Below are 16644 nucleotides of genomic sequence, written 5' to 3'. Positions count from 1 at the left end.
TCCAAAAGATTCGTCAAATACCTTTATGGTAAACGAATTTTTATTACCCCCCTCCATGTACCAATGCTCTTGAGCTCGCTCATGCGCGCTAGTTCATGTGGGCGGGATTACGTGTGCGGTTTTGTGGGCGTGCATACGTATATCTCTTTCCTTACTTTGACAAGAAAATAGCCTTGAGATATTTTTTGAGATAATCTTTTCTTTTGAATACAATTTTGGAAGTCTTCTTTTCTTGATAATGTCGACGTTCTCTTCACGAAAATTATATAAATATGAATAAATATGAACCTCAAACATAAGGTCCTCCTTGGAAAGTAGATAAACCAAACTCGATGCTTACAAATTAAAACAATCAAGAGGGAGAGAGGTATAGAGAATGACCGATAAGCGGAATTCAATGTAAAATAGGAGGATAAAACTAAAAAGAAGTTTCAACCTTGAGATAGTATCTATCAATGATTATTGGGAACATTGTGATGAGAATACCTCGGAAGAAATAACATCTCGTTAATATCTGCAAAATTGTGGGGACCAAAATGAATGGTAAAAAAATTTTATTTCATCATTGAATTTATTGTATTCGTTAAAGAGGAATACAAGCTGTTGATCCTAAGTTTCGTAGTCATCCATGCAGGTTCTTGGGAACTCCAGAAAATGGAACTATATATAAGCACCCCCCCAGGCACGATAATGGACTATATCATCTATATCATTTGAAACAACATACTCTCGATAAGGTAAACCCTATTTTAATTTTTTTTATCTCCATTTATCAATTTCAATTCATAATTCAGCGAATTGCTTTTATACAGCCAGTCCTGTAAGAAGTAATTATTAATACAGGGAGATAAAACAATTTGCACTTAGACCTTTGTTAGTTCATTACATATTGTTTAGTTAGCTTGGCGATAAAATTAAATAAAATTTTTCCTTATATTTACTGCGTCAATGAATGAAACTTTCATTATTCTTTCCAGATGGCAGACAGATTCTATATATATATATATATATATATATATATATATATATATATATATATATATATATGTATGTATACAAGCATATACACAAATTCATTTGAACATTACGAACATTACGAAGATCGTAACGCGCGAGAAAGATAAAATAATATTAATCTAAAATTTCAATAATTTCTAATTTCAATCTCAGAGTGGTTGCATCTGTGATGCGTAGCTACGTGTAATATCAACAAAAACGAACCTTTGAATGAATCTGATGATTGCCCTCACTTTCCACAGGCGAATACTTCAAACTTAACACTTTCGGTAATTTTAAATTCATTTGAACGAAATAGATGTACGAGAAGTTAAATAAACCACTGTTTTAGCAAGAGTACATTCCGTTGAACGCCCCACGGGACATTTACGAAGCAACAAATATTTTTAATTTATTTTCCGATGGACATAAATCGTGAAATGGTGGTCGCTCGCTATTTGTAATGTCGTAAAATTATTCATTTGGACAGTTACCGGATCAGTCATCCTTTCTACTCCGACGAGTAAACATCGAAGTTCTGTTGCTGTCGCCTGCAAAGAATGAAGAAAATTAAGTTCACGTACGTGTATATAAGAAAAAATATTATTCAAGTGTTTCTCGAAGATAACAGTAAAAAATGTACTGAACCAGCCAAAATAATAGTATCTCTTTCCATGAATATACGTAATTAAGCATTTTATTACTATGAAGAATATTAGAGTGTGAGATTCGTGATAACTTTTCACCCGTAATATCATATCACTATCGATCAAATGAAATACCCTTTTATAATAAACCTAGTTAATTAAAATAGGAGACTGATAAGTGTTAACATTCAAATGTGTTTTTACATTATTGCAAATATTTCACAAAGTTTCATTAATAATACACCGACGTATGCATCATTAGGATTAGAAGTGTTACAGATTTCTAATGTATGCAACACGATATAGGAAGCCAAACTGTGTGGTCATTGTCTCCAAATCAATAAGAATATAATACGATCAATTGAGAAATTAAAGGCAGAATTTTCACAAAAGTTATTATACAATTATTACTTGTCACTAATCAAGAAGATATAAAATTGCTTACAGCAAATTGCCAGGAATTGATGTATATAGTTCCCGCTATTATTTTTTTTTTGGTTCTTTGAATTTTGCGCTGGACTCTTCTCGAAATGTGTATATGCAATATCAACTTCTCGCAAACTGTGTAGTAACACCGCATGTAAAATTATTCTGGAAACAGAAGGGAATATAAGTTTAACACTTTATATCATTTCTACCCTTTTTTGCATAGTAAATAAAAGAAAAAATATATGAGCTGATTTTAAACAGAATGTAATGATACTACTAGTGAAAACAGTTCTATGTCCCTTCGTTAAAAATTACGACCTGCAGGACTATATGTCAGAAAACAATTAGTTCTTAATAATGCATTACGATTCATTCATCGAAAAACAGTTCTGTAACAAGCCGTTAATTCAAAAAGGAGATTGTCAAATATAACCATTCCAAGGGATATTCATATTGACTAAATATTTCACTAAATTTTCGGACAAATAACCCCAATTATACTATTTTCTCTGTTTAATATTATACAATAATATATCCGAGACAAATTGCGCGATGTAATATACAGTGTAAAATAATAATAAAGAGCTATACAACATTCTATGATATATTAGAAAATATACTATATATAAAACAGTAGAATTGAACAAAAAATTGTATAAAATACAGGAGAATGCGTTAATATTAAACTGTAAATATATAAAATTCAAATAAGATTTTACTAACCGAGAGCGTGTTGCTTAAAATGTTGCAGATGGTTTCCATTATCGCGACTGAAGAGGCGCTTTTATATTACTCCGGACCGTCCATTTTCAAAAGGCCCCATGAACGTGCTTCTAGGACGACTCGAAAAAGAATGAACGATTTATTCAACTTCCGTGGATGTGTCGGAATTCCACCCAAATTGACTCGCTCATGCGCTGTATGGTTCCACTTCCTCTTTTACATATATTCACGAGGGTAGCGCCTTCGTTTACCTCTTCACAATATTAGCAGTAACTTTGGATCGATATTATCGTAAAATGGAATTTTCTTTTCGTCTATATCTTTCTTTTCTCCTTTTGATCCCTCTTTCTCCTTTCCTACCACTGTTATTCATTCTCCATATTCATATCTTTTCGATCGTTCCATTTTGTAAAAATCGAATTGTGTTTACCTTCTTTCCGAGAGGAAAATTTTTGTTTATATTGATTTATTCATATTTACTTATTTTTTCGGACGGGATGTCGACATTAACAAGAAAGTAAAATTCAGAATATTGTATTTAAACGAAATGATAATCATTCTCATGGAGGATCTCCCCACAATATTTATGAATTATGCCTTGTGCGATGTTAATCGGTTGATCGAATAACGATGGCTACAAAGAAATATAATAGATCTCTCCTATGTCGGGGGAAATGTTATAATAGCGTTACATTCAATAAACGCTTATTCAGAAAAAAATATTAGGGATAGTACATTTGGAAACTACAAATATTTTCTTACTAGAAATATAATAAAATCCTCGCTGTGCTTGTTTATACGTAATAGAAACAGCCAATTCTCAAATAAAAATTAACAAATAAAATTTTTTCCTAGGAATTGATTAGTTTGGAATATAACATACGAAGTATTAGATAACTGGAGGGATTATTGGATCATTGTTTTCACTTCTCCAATAGGGAGCTAATTTCAAAGAAGATGTACTCGTTCGAACGGAATAATTAAATCAATGTCGCGTCCATAGCTATGAAAAGATGTAGCCGAGTGATTAAATGATGCATTTAAATAGATAATTGAATTATACAATCGTCTCATCCAATTGTCTGATTCTGTCATTGGTTTGATAAGGGAAAGACTTATGAAAAAATACCTTTCATGTTTTCAAAATCAGGCACGAGAGGTATGATCACAGGACCGCGCCACACGTTCCCGTCCACCTGAACTGGCCCATCCAAGCGTGCCGAAGGAAAATGATGAAGAGGAATAATACCGAATCGTTTAAAACGAAAGTACTTGATATGTAGGGAAGGTCGTAAATCGCAGATGTATTTATGAATAATCTTTAAAGTCACCTTGGATATCTTCATATCCTCTATCTGCTCTTTCTTCCTCTTCTGCTTCAAAAATGTTTCGCAGATCTTCCTTTTTGGAATCATTCTTAATCGTCTCGAGATTATCCTTTCCAATTTCACTCATGGCATTGAAATAAATATCGTATAATTTTCTAACTAATTGTCATTAAAATAAACATAGTTCGAAATCGAAAAACACTGTCAACATTATTATTGATCTTTATTTTATCTTTCCGACAGCATTGAATCCTTCTGAGGATTTAAAAAGATGGAATCCATAAAGATTCCGCGAAGAAATCTTCTTATATACGAAGGAACGTTCCTTCATTAGAGCAAAAATTCCACTTTGATCCACGATTCGCGTGCACCGTCGGATGTCCCTACGACCATCTTTCCCGAACGCAATTGATTATATCCTCTTACCGAAGCTTTGATCCTTTGAAGATATATTTTCTCTACCTCCATACCACCGTTCGAACGTAGCTTAGTGAAACTGTACTATTTGAGTCTCGAGAAGGTTTGTCGTTATGGCAATTATAATTTTTGTCTTCCTCTTTCACTTTCCGTTTAATATCGATCAGTTGACGAACGCGGTATTGAACAAGGTATCACGGGAAAGGTAAAGAAGAGGACGATGTTTCAAAAGGAAATATCTTGCTAGTTATTCCAGCACGATAATATATGGTATTTCCTAGAAGCATTGCAGAAGTTTTGAAAGACGTTGATAATCTTAGATACTACAATATTACCGACGGATAACATATAACTCAATGTGTGCTCTCAATCCATTGTATATATGGATATGCAGCTTTTCACTTTTTAAAATTCGCGCTTTAAAATAATGTATGACGGACCTAACGATGAACTGTGACAAAAAAAAGAAAATTTCAAAGGACGGTTATATACTTCTCATGCTGATCACTTCGCCGATTATACCATTTTTACTATGAAAAAAAGAAAAGGGAAAAAAATATTGTTTGCATATATAACATTTTTGACCGTCGCTTGACAGATGGCAATTAAAAATGTGTATAATAACAAACACAATACATTTTATTATGAGATAATTTCAAGAATAAAATTAAGTCCTTTTCAATTAATATTAACCCTGAATACCCTATTAATAAGGGCACGATGAATTAATCGAAGCAAAAGCGTTTATCACAATATGCTGTTATGCAATCTGGATTATTACATATGGTAGTTAACAGAAAAAAGCAAAAGTAACTCGAATTAAAAGGGATTGGTGGATGGAAATCCGTTTCCCCGCATCATTCGCCATTCGCCTCTTTCGACCGCGGTTTAGAATGTTTCGATTCAAATGCGTAAAGCGCATTCAAATAAATTACGCGAAAAAAGAAACAAATATAGGGAATGATTTTCTCTGAATCCATATTCTTTGGTACCGTGTAATAAAGAAAGAGAGAAGATCGTTAGCATAAATAAAGAAAGAGAATTAAAGATGATATCGTATAACAAATTTTCATGGAATTTTTCTTACTCAAAATTAATACTTGATTCGAGAATGATGTATATTTTTAACGATAAAAACCGGAAAAATATTAAAAGGCGGCTGTCAAAATTTTTTAGTTAATTTCTAATTGTATATTGTAGAAAAACAATGGATGAAAGAGACAGAAAAGAACGAATACAAAAAAAGGAAAATAATTTGTCCAGATATTTGAAAACTAGTCGGAAATTTACTTCCTCGCGACCCATGACATTTCCGCTCTTTCTATCCTGTAATACGTGGTATTGATTGATCGGCTTAGAATGTAATAACCCCTTCCACCGAGCCACGTCTCGAAAATTAGCTGGGTCTTCGGACCTGACGATTTGAGGAAGAGTCTCGCATGCGAAGGTCATGCTTTCAAAAATTTTTGAACGAGTAATGTGCAAGTATGTGCAAAATAATCGTGTTTACGCGTCATACGTCTCAAAGAAACTTACAAGCAATCCAAACGGTATAAGTTCTTCATTCTCACTAGTCTTTTGTTCCTTATCGATATAATGTAGATTTATCCGTAAACGTTAGTATGTAACTTATTCTAAAATTTCAATAGAATATTACGGAAATGAAACTGATTTTCGTGATCAATGCCATCCTAAGTATTACTTTGTTGCTTCTGGTAGAAGAAATTTTATATCCCTTAAAAGAGCGTAACCCGATTTACCTTTGCTGACTGCACAATTTCAATGAACAATTGAGCATCTCTCATGACTCTTAACTAAACTATGAATTGTAAACATTTCCAGAGATACAGAAGACAAAACACAGACGAAGGCAGTTCCAATAGCCATGAATTGTTGGGTGAGAGCAGAATCGACTGTTATCTGAATTGTAATTATTTCCAGAGAAGATACGAGAATATCAACTACGCTCAACTTGATAATTAAACATTAGACATCGGAAGTGAAACTTATTTACCTTACACCTCCTGTTCTTCCGTACATCTTGTGATATGTCTTACAAGGATAGTATAAATATCTGACCATCAACCTGATAACGAAATGAAAACATTTTCCTGTTCAATCTTATATTTAAATGGACAATCAATCAATGCTGTGTTTATCGAATGGTAAGATATTTTGGAAACAAGATGTAAATTTTTTATTAGAAAGTATAATGTGCGAGATAAAATCTGTATCATAAGTACGTTTTATTTCAGTTACTGAATTTTTACAAAGATTTTATGATGGCTACCGGAGTATTGCTATTGATGAGAGGGACATTAGGTCTCCTAACTGCAGCTATCCTTAAGGTATTGTATCAGTTTATATAAATCAAGAACCCATATATCTTTCAACTAATGTAATGAAGAATATTAGATATGGGAAGCAAGATGCTAGATGAAGGAGAGCAGGTGAATAATAATATATGAATAAAAATTTCAATATTTTCTCATAGAATCTTGCGTTACATGTCATTCGTCATTTAATGTGTCAGATCGTAAAAACGTTGGAGGAAGCTGATGCTTACGAATTTATTACAAATGTTGCGAATAATCTGAAACCCACGTTGGTGAAGGAGGAAGCTAATTATCTGGTGTATGAAAGCAGCATGTTGCTTTTGCTAGAGCATTATTATAGCTATCATCGACTTCAATATTGAATTATAATTCATGAGGTACGAAGAAATCAGATATATGTAACTTGTCACGTATCTTATTCACTTTTCTATATTAATTTCATCTTTTATATTATAGCGCATTGGATCGTTATAACGGAAGAGTGGTTGAAGAAACGGCGGAAAATTCTAACCAACGAAGGAACATAGTTAGCTATTGCTATTGCGTGCATTATCGGATTGAGAATACCTAGGAAAAGGAAAGAGGAGAAAAAACATTCGTTTTTCCGACGAAGTCAGGAAAGACCAACATGGCATTGTTTTATTAAGCTTGGAACGGCGGTAAGAGGAAATGGGAGGGATTTACCTTTTTCAAAGGATTCAAACGTAAGCGGCTTTGACTGTAAGTCACGTGGGATTGTACTTAGAGAGATTTGTCGAAGGGCCGTCGGACGTTCTACGTCGGGGCAATGGTCAAAGGGGGATTGAAATAAAACTGAGGGAGGTAACATACAGGGACGATGAAAAGATTCACCGTTTTTGTAGTAATAACGTTAACAGGGAAATATTTTTAAATTATACGGGAAATGGAAAGTCCACGGACACGTCATCGTTATCCCATCGCTTTAAATTAGGTAACCGTTCGATATGATTAAGAAAGGAAAAATGCTGAATTCTATATTTCAAATTGTTTGTCATAATATTCACGACATGTCATTAAAAAATATTCGTAATATTTAATTAGCGATCTTCATAAACATTGAAATTTGGACGAAGTCCTTTGGTGCGTAGCGCGAATTACCGATTATTATTACGTTCTCCCGTACTTATCGTCAAGTACTTTCGTTTTAATCCTTTCATTATTCCATCTGCGTGTGCTTTGGTGCGCCCCTATCTGCGCCAGTTCGAATGGACGGGTTTGAGTGCCTGGTCCTGTGTGAGTGTATGCGTACGACTCCTGTCTTATCTTGATAATAAGGGAAATATGTTTTCATTTGTTTTCCTATCATCAGACCAAGCAGATAAATGGAGATTAGCTCTATAGTTCAATCGTCTATTAAAATACATCGTTTGATAACACGGTTACATATTCTGCAGAGCAATGGACTATTTTCTCAGCATCAGATTGATTTGGACCATGATATGCGAAATATTATATAACTGGAGGTAGAATGGGATCATTGTTTTGCCTTCTCCGATAGGGAGTAAATTTCTAGGAAAATGTACCCGTTCATGCAGAAGAATCAAATTAGTCGTGGTAGATGGATCTGCAAAAGACTTAACCAGATTAAATGATACGGCTAAATAGATAATTGAATTATACCGCTAATCTTATCATCGAATTGTTTGCTTGGTTTTGTGAGAGGAAAACTAATGACAAAATACCTTTCTTGTTTTCAAATCAAGAGAAGAGATGTACGCAGACAGGCACACTCATTCTCGCCCACTTGAACTCGCGTACGTAAACGCGCATGTAAGCGCGCAGGTGCACGGAGAGAGGTAATAATAAATCGTTTAGTATGATGGTGCTGGACGGTAAGTACGAGAGTAGGTAGGCGGTACGTGCAGGTCGTTAAACCCCGATCAATACCCGTTAACAGGAGAATTTATAAACATGGAGGATCATATGTCTTTGCAAAAAAATTAAAATTTTGTTCTTTATAATATTCTACGACGTCTATGATAAATATTGAATCAATTCTCTTTCCACTTTATGATCCCTCGCATTATATCTCCGTTTTTTTGTTGGATGTAATGACTATCACTCTTCTCGTTTTCTTCCCTAATAATATTTATTTTTTGTTACGTATCTGTATAAATGTCTATGTGGAATTCCTCTTCGGTACTACTTATGACACGAAACTCACTCGTGTTTGGATAGTTTGCCATTCTCTTAATGAAAAAGAAAGAAGTAAATAAACGTGTTGATAATCTCAAATTGTATATTACGAAATCACGAAACGATATATACCAAAAGAATATTACGTTTCAGATTTTCTGGCTTATTAGTCCAAGGAACTATCTATTTCACTATAAGTTTCAATACGAAGCGAGTTTAGCTTCGAAAATATCTGCTCAGTTTTATGATTACTTGTTTACTCCATCAAATATCGCTACCTCGTACGGGGCGTACTCGCGTACTATTGCAGACAATTCGTTATCACTCTCTTTAAGTGGTTTAGTGAATCCCCCAGACCATTGTGAATGTCCTTCTTTTTCGTAGAACCGACTGATATACTTTTCATATAACTTGGTAATTTGACCACTCCTCGATCCAATGACTGAGCGGTTTTCTCGGCGGGACAATACGGGAAAGAGGGGAAGGTAATATTAGGAAACCATAAATATGACAAAAGATTTTCTCCGAATACGTTTTTTTACCATTGTGCAATAACGAAAATGAATTCTTCGATAACAGGAGCAATATGCATTTGTTTACAAGAAAGGAATGTAATATTTGGAGAAAATGTTTTCAAAGAACAAGGAAGTAGATATAACTTCCGACGAAAAAATTTTTTTTTTCGTCGGAAGGTATTTCTACTTCGGCATTCCTTGATAACATATGTATCTTATATTACCTTTCATCCTTGTAAACAAATACCTATTGCTTAACAAGCAAATGTGTGTAAACAAATACCTATTGCTTAACAAAGACTTCCTTTTCTTTATTACGCAATAGTAATAAAATATATGGTTTCAGATAAAATCTTTTCTCCTATTTATCTTTTTATCGTAATATTACCTTCTTTCCTTTTACATATTTCTTCTCCGGGAGGAGCTCAGAGTTATTTAATGATTATGGAGGAACCACTGTTTCCACCGCAACTTTTTGAGAAATTCATATTTCTGTGAAGTTTTCTGTTGAAACGGCACAATAAAACAAATCAAAAAATCGTCCAATTACTAAGTTATACGAAAAGAATATCAATCGAGTTCACAAAGGAGAACACGGGAAATGCTTTCACGACAGTCTGAGCCCTTCTCTGATCCGCTTAAGGAGGGTTGTACGAAGAACTTGTATATATAGTGATATTTGATGAAGTAAACATTCGATCATAATACTGGAGAGAGATTGTCAAACCTGAAACGAGTTCTTATTAAAGCTTGTAGTAGTATAAATTGATCCCTCGACTAATTAATCAAAAAACCAGTAAAGTATTATATTGTTGTTATGTATCATTCCGTGATTTCGTAAACTGCGATTATCTCCATTTCATTTATTCATCCATTTTTTTTTATTTTTTTTTTTTTTTTTTTTGTTGAACGGCAAATTGAACGGCAAAGACATACCTACAAGACTCATGCTATAAGATATAAATAGATAAGAGGAATTCCAGAAAGACATTTATATAGATACGTTAGAAAAAATAAATATTAATCCGGAAGAAAACGATAGAAGTGATAGTTATATCTTCTAGCAAGAAAACGAAGAAGCTCATTGATGAAAGAGATGAAAATGTTGTAAAAGAATTGCTTGAGAACTAATCATAGATTTCGTAGAAAATAATGAGGAATACAATTTTTGTCTTTTTATAACGAAATATGTTCCTCAATATCTACGAATTCATATAAACCAAGGATCTTTATAATACATTATGTGATTTAAAAATTCTGATATATAATGTGATGTGAATCGTAGGATGACGTTTGCGCGATAAATTGCCATCGATTTGTTGAGAGCTAACGACCGAAAGGACTCTGGATACAAATTGTTATTATGTTTTACGCACGTTAATTGCTTTCACGGACGGAAAGGTCGAAAATGAAAATAATTAAGGGGAAATGAACTTCTCTTTTATGATTGAACAAATATCTTTTAATTCGGAATGTTACTTTTCTCTTTTTTTTTCTTTTCTTTTTTTCTTTACAGTTTATAATTTGAAATGAACTAAAGAATGTTGACGATTGACAATTAAGTTTTTTCTTGTTTGTATGCTTAAAAATGACTATCAATAAGAATTAATTTCTATTTTTTTGTGTTTTTTGATACTATCAGTTCTTTCTCTTTATTAAGCAATAATATGGAATACGGATTCAGAGAAAATCTTTCCCCATATTCATTTTTTTTTTTTTTCGTTATATCATCTTCTCTTTTGCGTATTTCATTTGAATGCGCTTTACGCAGATCAATTAAAATGGTCTGTTAAGCGGTCGAAAGGGTTGAAAAGGCCGAAAAGAATATGGGTTGGGAGGAAATGAATTTCTCGACCAATCTCTTTTAATTCGACCTAATCTCTCTCGTTCGAATAACGGTGTGGCTAGACGGAATATGCCTTTTTGAAAGGATCCATAGATGGGGAGTTTCAGCTAGAGGGATTCGAATCAAATAGGCGGTTGAAGGGTTGTCCGACGTTGCAGATGGAACGTAAATCAAAGTGGAATTGAAATGCATCTGAGGAAAGTTTATCTTCTAACATGTTTAATCCCACGAGAACGATATAAAGATTCACTGCTTTTCTTATATAGATAATAATGCTAGCCCGAGATTACTTTTAAATTATACGGAAAATGATAATTCCATATTTACGTCATAGTGTCCTTGTTATTTATCCATTTAAATTGAGTAGTTATTCCATCTAATCATAAAGAGAAAAAATTTTGAGTTTAATGTTTCAAATTTTTCATTACAATTGTTACGATATGTATTGAAAGAATATTTATAATATTAAATGTACGTTTTTCTGTAATATAGAAATTTGAACGAATTAATTTGCTGCGTAAAGCCAATTCTCTTGTTAGTAAGTTTTGATTGGGTCTTACTGAAAATGCATGTACGTATTACCTTCTACATGCGTATCGTCAATTATCCTCGGATTAAAAGATTTGGTATTGCTTCTCTCCATGTACGTGTGCTTTTGTGTGCGCTCATGAGCGCTACCATGTGGACGGGAATACGTGCGCGGTTCTGTGGGCGTAGGTGCCTATAACTCCACCCTTATTTTGATAAGAAGAAAGGTATTTTTTCATTTGTTTTCTTCTCATCGAACCAAGCAGACCATTCGGCAATACGATTAGCAGAGTATTTAAATGACCTATTATTGCCTAAAAATGCATTATTGAATTTGCAAATCGATGTACCACGACTAATTGTGTTCTTTCATACGAACGAGTACATTTTCCTAAGAATTTATTTATGACTGGAAAATTTCAAAGTATGTTCCAATTATATTTCAAGTAATCTAATATTTCGTATATTACGCTCCAAACTAATTCGTTCCTCGGAAAATATGATCTTTCTCGATTCGTTTATTTCTCATTACGTATAACCGAGTATAGAAACGATTTCATAATATTTCTAGTAATATAATATGACAAATTTATTTAGCATTTTTCTAATATTTACTCGAATGATTAAATATATCCATCAGCGTACATATAATAAACATTTACGTAATACTTCCCCCAAAATAGTATAGATTTATTATATTGTTTTCCTACTATCGTCGTTCGATTAAACGGTCGACAGCGCTCAAAGTAAAAATTATAAATGTTGTAGGAAGATAGCCCTTCCTTGAGATAATCTTTTCTTTTGAATACAATTTTGGAAGTCTTCTTGTCTTGATAATGTCGACGTTCTCTTCACGAAAATTATATAAATATGAATAAATATGTACCTCAAACATACGGTCCTCATTGAAAAGTAGATAAACCAAACACGATGCTTACAAAAATAATCAAGAGAGAGAGAGATGAGGTATAGAGAATGACCGATAAGCGGAATCGAATGGAAAAAAGAAGGTTAAAACTAAAAAGAAATTTCCCCTTTGAGATAGTATCTATCCATGATTATTCGGAACATTGTGATGAGATTATCGCGGAAGACATAACATCTCGTTAATATCTGCAAAATAATGGGGGCCAAAATAAATGGCAAACGAATTTTATTTGATCATTGAATTTATTGTATTCTTTAAAGAGGAATACAAGCTGTTGATTCTGAGTCTCTTAGTCACCCATGCAGGTTCTAGGTACTCCAGCAGATGGAACGATATATAAGCACCCCCCCAGGCACGATAATGGAGTATATCGTCTATATCATTTTAAACAACATTCTCGATAAGATAAAGCTTATTTTAATTTTTCTTATCTTCATTTATCAGCGTCAATTGATTATTCAGCGAGATCATTATTGTTTTTATACAGCCAGTCCTGTAAGACGTAATTATTAATAGAGCAGGATGAAACAATTTTCACTCAGAAATTTGCAAGATCATTACATATTGTTTAAAGTTAGCTTGGCGAAAAAATTATATAAAATTTTTCCTTATATTTGCTACGTGCATGAATGAAATTTTCATTATTCTTTTCAGACGGCAGATGGATTCTCTACATACATACATACATACATACATACATACATACATACATACATACATACATACATACATACATACATACATACATATATACATACATACATACATACATACATACATACATACATACATACATACATACATATATATGTATGTATATACTCACGCACACACAAACACAAACACGTTTAAACATTACGAAGATCGTAACGCGCAAGGAACATGTAATAATTTTAACCTACAGTTTCAACAGTTTCTAATTTTAATCTCAGAGTGGTTGCATCTGAGTTGAGTCGCTACGTATAATGTCAATATGAACGAACCTTTGAATGAATTTGAAGGTTGTCTTCACTTTCCACAGGTGAAAACTTCAAACTTAATACTTTCGGTAATTTTAAATCCATTTGAACGAAAAAGATGTACGAGAAGTTAAATAAACCACTGTTTTAGTAACATTCCGTTAAACGCCCCACGGGACACCTACGAAGCAACAACTATTTTTAATTTATTTTCCGATAGACTTGAATTTTGAAATGGCGATCGGTCGCTCTCTGTAAAGTCGTAAAATGATTGATTTAGACAGTTTCCGGATCAGTCATCCTTTCTACTCCGACGAGTAAACATCGAAGCTCTGTCGCTTTCGCCTGAAAAAAAATGAAGAAAATTACGTTCACGTACGTGTGTATAAGAAAAAATATTATTTAAGTGTTTGTCTAAGATAACCGTGAAAAATGTACTGATCCAGCGAAAATAGTAGTATCTCTTTCTATGAATAAACGTAATTAAGCAAATTATTACTATGAAAGATATTAGAAGGTGTGTTTCATGATAACTTTTAACCCGTAATATCATATCACTATTGATCGAATGAAATACACTTTTGTAATTACCCTAATTAATTAAAAAAGGAGACTGCTCAATATTAACATTTCAAGGTGTTTTTATATTATTGCAAACATTTTACTAAATTTCCGTAATATTACACCGAGGTATGCATCATTAGGATCACAAGTGTAACAGATATCTAGTTTATGCAACATGATTTGGGAATGTCCCCAAAACAATAGGAATATAATACGATCAATTTAGAAATTTAAAGCAGAATTTTCACAAAACTTATTATTATAATTATGACTCGCTGCTAATCAAGAAAATAAAAAATTACTTACAGCTAATTGCCAGGAATAAACGCGCGTGGTAGCAATTGATGTTCCTCTCTAATGGTTCCTTGAATTATTCGGTCCACTCTTCTTGACGTTTATATAAGGAATATCGACTGTTCGCAAAGTATGTGGTGACGCCGCATCGAAAACTATATCCTGGAAATAGACGGAAATATCAGTTTAACTTTATATAATTTTTACCTGTTTTTGAATAGTAAATAAAAGAGGAAATATATGAGCTGATTTTAAGCAGAATGTAATGATACTACTATTCTTAATACTGCATTACTATTCATTTATCGAAAGACAGTTCTGCAAGAACCCGTCAATTAATAAAAGAGATTGTCAATTATAACCGTTCCAAGGGATATTCATATTGGCTAAATATTTCACTAAATTTTCGGACAAATAACCCCAATTATACTATTTTCTCTGTTTAATATTATACAATAATATATCCAAGACAAATTGCGCGATGTAATATATAGTGTAAAATTATAATAACAAACTATACGACTTTCTATGATATATTATAAAATATACTATATATAAAACAGTGGAATGGAACAAAAAATGGTATAAAACACAGTATAATGCGTTGATATTAAACTATTGATATATAAAATTCAATTAAGATTTAACTAACCGAGAGCGTGTTGCTTAAAATGCTACAGATGGTTTCCATTATCGCGACTGAAGAGGCGCTTTTATATTACTCTGGGCCGTCCATCTTCTAGAGTACTCAAGAACGTGCTTCTAGGACGACTCGAAACAGAATGAACGGTTCACTCAACTTCGATTGCTCGTATCTCCTCCTATTGTAACTCGAGCATGCGTTGTATCCGTCCACTCCCTCTTTTACATATATTCACGAGGGTGGCATCCTCGACTATCTCTTCACAATGTTAACAATAACTTTGGATCGATATTACCGTATAAGGGAAATTTCTTTTCGCCTTTATCTTCTTTGATACCATGGTTCTATTCTCCCTTTTTCTCCTTTGATACCACTGTTCTTCATTCTCCATACTCATATCATTTCGATCGTTTTATTTTGTAAAAAGCGAATTGTGTTTAGCTTCTTTCCGAGAGGAAACTTTTTGTTTATATTGATTTATTCATGTTTATTCATTTTTTCGGACAGAATGTCGACATTAACAAGAAAGTAAAGTTCAGGATATTGTATTTAGACAAAATGGTAATCAATCTCATGGAGGATCTCCCTACAATATTTATCATTTATGCCTTATGCAATGTTGATCGGTTGATCTAATACCGATGGCTAGAAGGAAATATAATAGAACTCTCCTATGTCGGGGAAAATATTATGATAGTGTTACATTCAATATACGCTTATTCAGAAAAAAAAAAAAATCTTAGGGACACTACATTCGGAAACTACAAATATTATCCTACAAGAAATATAATAAAATCCTCGCTGTGCTTTTTTATACGTAATAGAAACAGACAATTCTCAAATAAAAATTAACAAATAAAATTTCTTCCTAGGAATTCATTAGTTTAGAATATAATATATGAAATATTAGATAACCGGAGGGATTATTGGATCATTGTTTTAACTTCTTCAATAGGGAGCTAATTTCAAGGAAAATGTACTCGTTCGAACGGAATAATTAAATCACTGTCGCGTCCATAGCTATGAAAAGATGTAGCCGAGTGATTAAATGATGCATTTAAATAGATAATTGAGTTATACAATCGTCTCATCCAATTTCGGATTCTGTAATTGGTTTGATAAGGGAAAGACAAATGAAAAAATACCTTTCATGTTTTCAAAATCAGACACGAGAGGTATGTTCACAGAACCGCGCCACTCATTTCCGCCCACTTGACTCGCGTACGTAAGCGCGCTCGTGCACGGAGGGGGGTAATAATAAATCGTTTAATATCATGGTGCTGGACGGTAAGTACGAGAGTAGGTAGGGTGTACGTGCAGATCGTTAAATTCCG

General features: G+C 33.1%; 2 long non-coding RNA genes across 7 annotated transcripts in view; one reads left to right on the top strand and one right to left on the bottom strand.

Moving 5' to 3' along the window:
• Nucleotides 1–800: 800 nt before the first annotated feature.
• The window catches only part of LOC127070089 (uncharacterized), a 51915-nt gene continuing 36071 nt past the window's right edge, over nucleotides 801–16644 (bottom strand). The window contains exon 6 of one of the 2 annotated variants that reach the window (XR_007784005.1): nucleotides 801–818. This is a non-coding gene — a long non-coding RNA (uncharacterized LOC127070089). Of the gene's footprint in view, nucleotides 819–13292; nucleotides 13344–16644 lie in introns of those variants that run through there. The other variant, XR_007784004.1, reaches the window with a different exon arrangement.
• Nucleotides 5886–16644, top strand: part of LOC127070147 (uncharacterized) — a 43953-nt gene continuing 33194 nt past the window's right edge. For 3 of the 5 annotated variants that reach the window (XR_007784235.1, XR_007784234.1, XR_007784233.1), the window contains exons 1-5: nucleotides 5886–6090; nucleotides 6383–6705; nucleotides 6796–6990; nucleotides 7074–7253; nucleotides 7333–7580. This is a non-coding gene — a long non-coding RNA (uncharacterized LOC127070147). The remainder of the gene's footprint in view (nucleotides 6091–6382; nucleotides 6706–6795; nucleotides 6991–7073; nucleotides 7254–7332; nucleotides 7581–16644) is intronic. The other 2 variants (XR_007784236.1, XR_007784237.1) reach the window with 2 other exon arrangements.

The sequence above is a fragment of the Vespula vulgaris genome, chromosome 17 (assembly GCF_905475345.1).
Source record: "Vespula vulgaris chromosome 17, iyVesVulg1.1, whole genome shotgun sequence".
NCBI classification, from domain to species: domain Eukaryota; kingdom Metazoa; phylum Arthropoda; class Insecta; order Hymenoptera; family Vespidae; genus Vespula; species Vespula vulgaris.
Note: the sequence above shows the minus strand (reverse complement) of the source record. Positions and strands in the feature narration are given on the sequence as shown.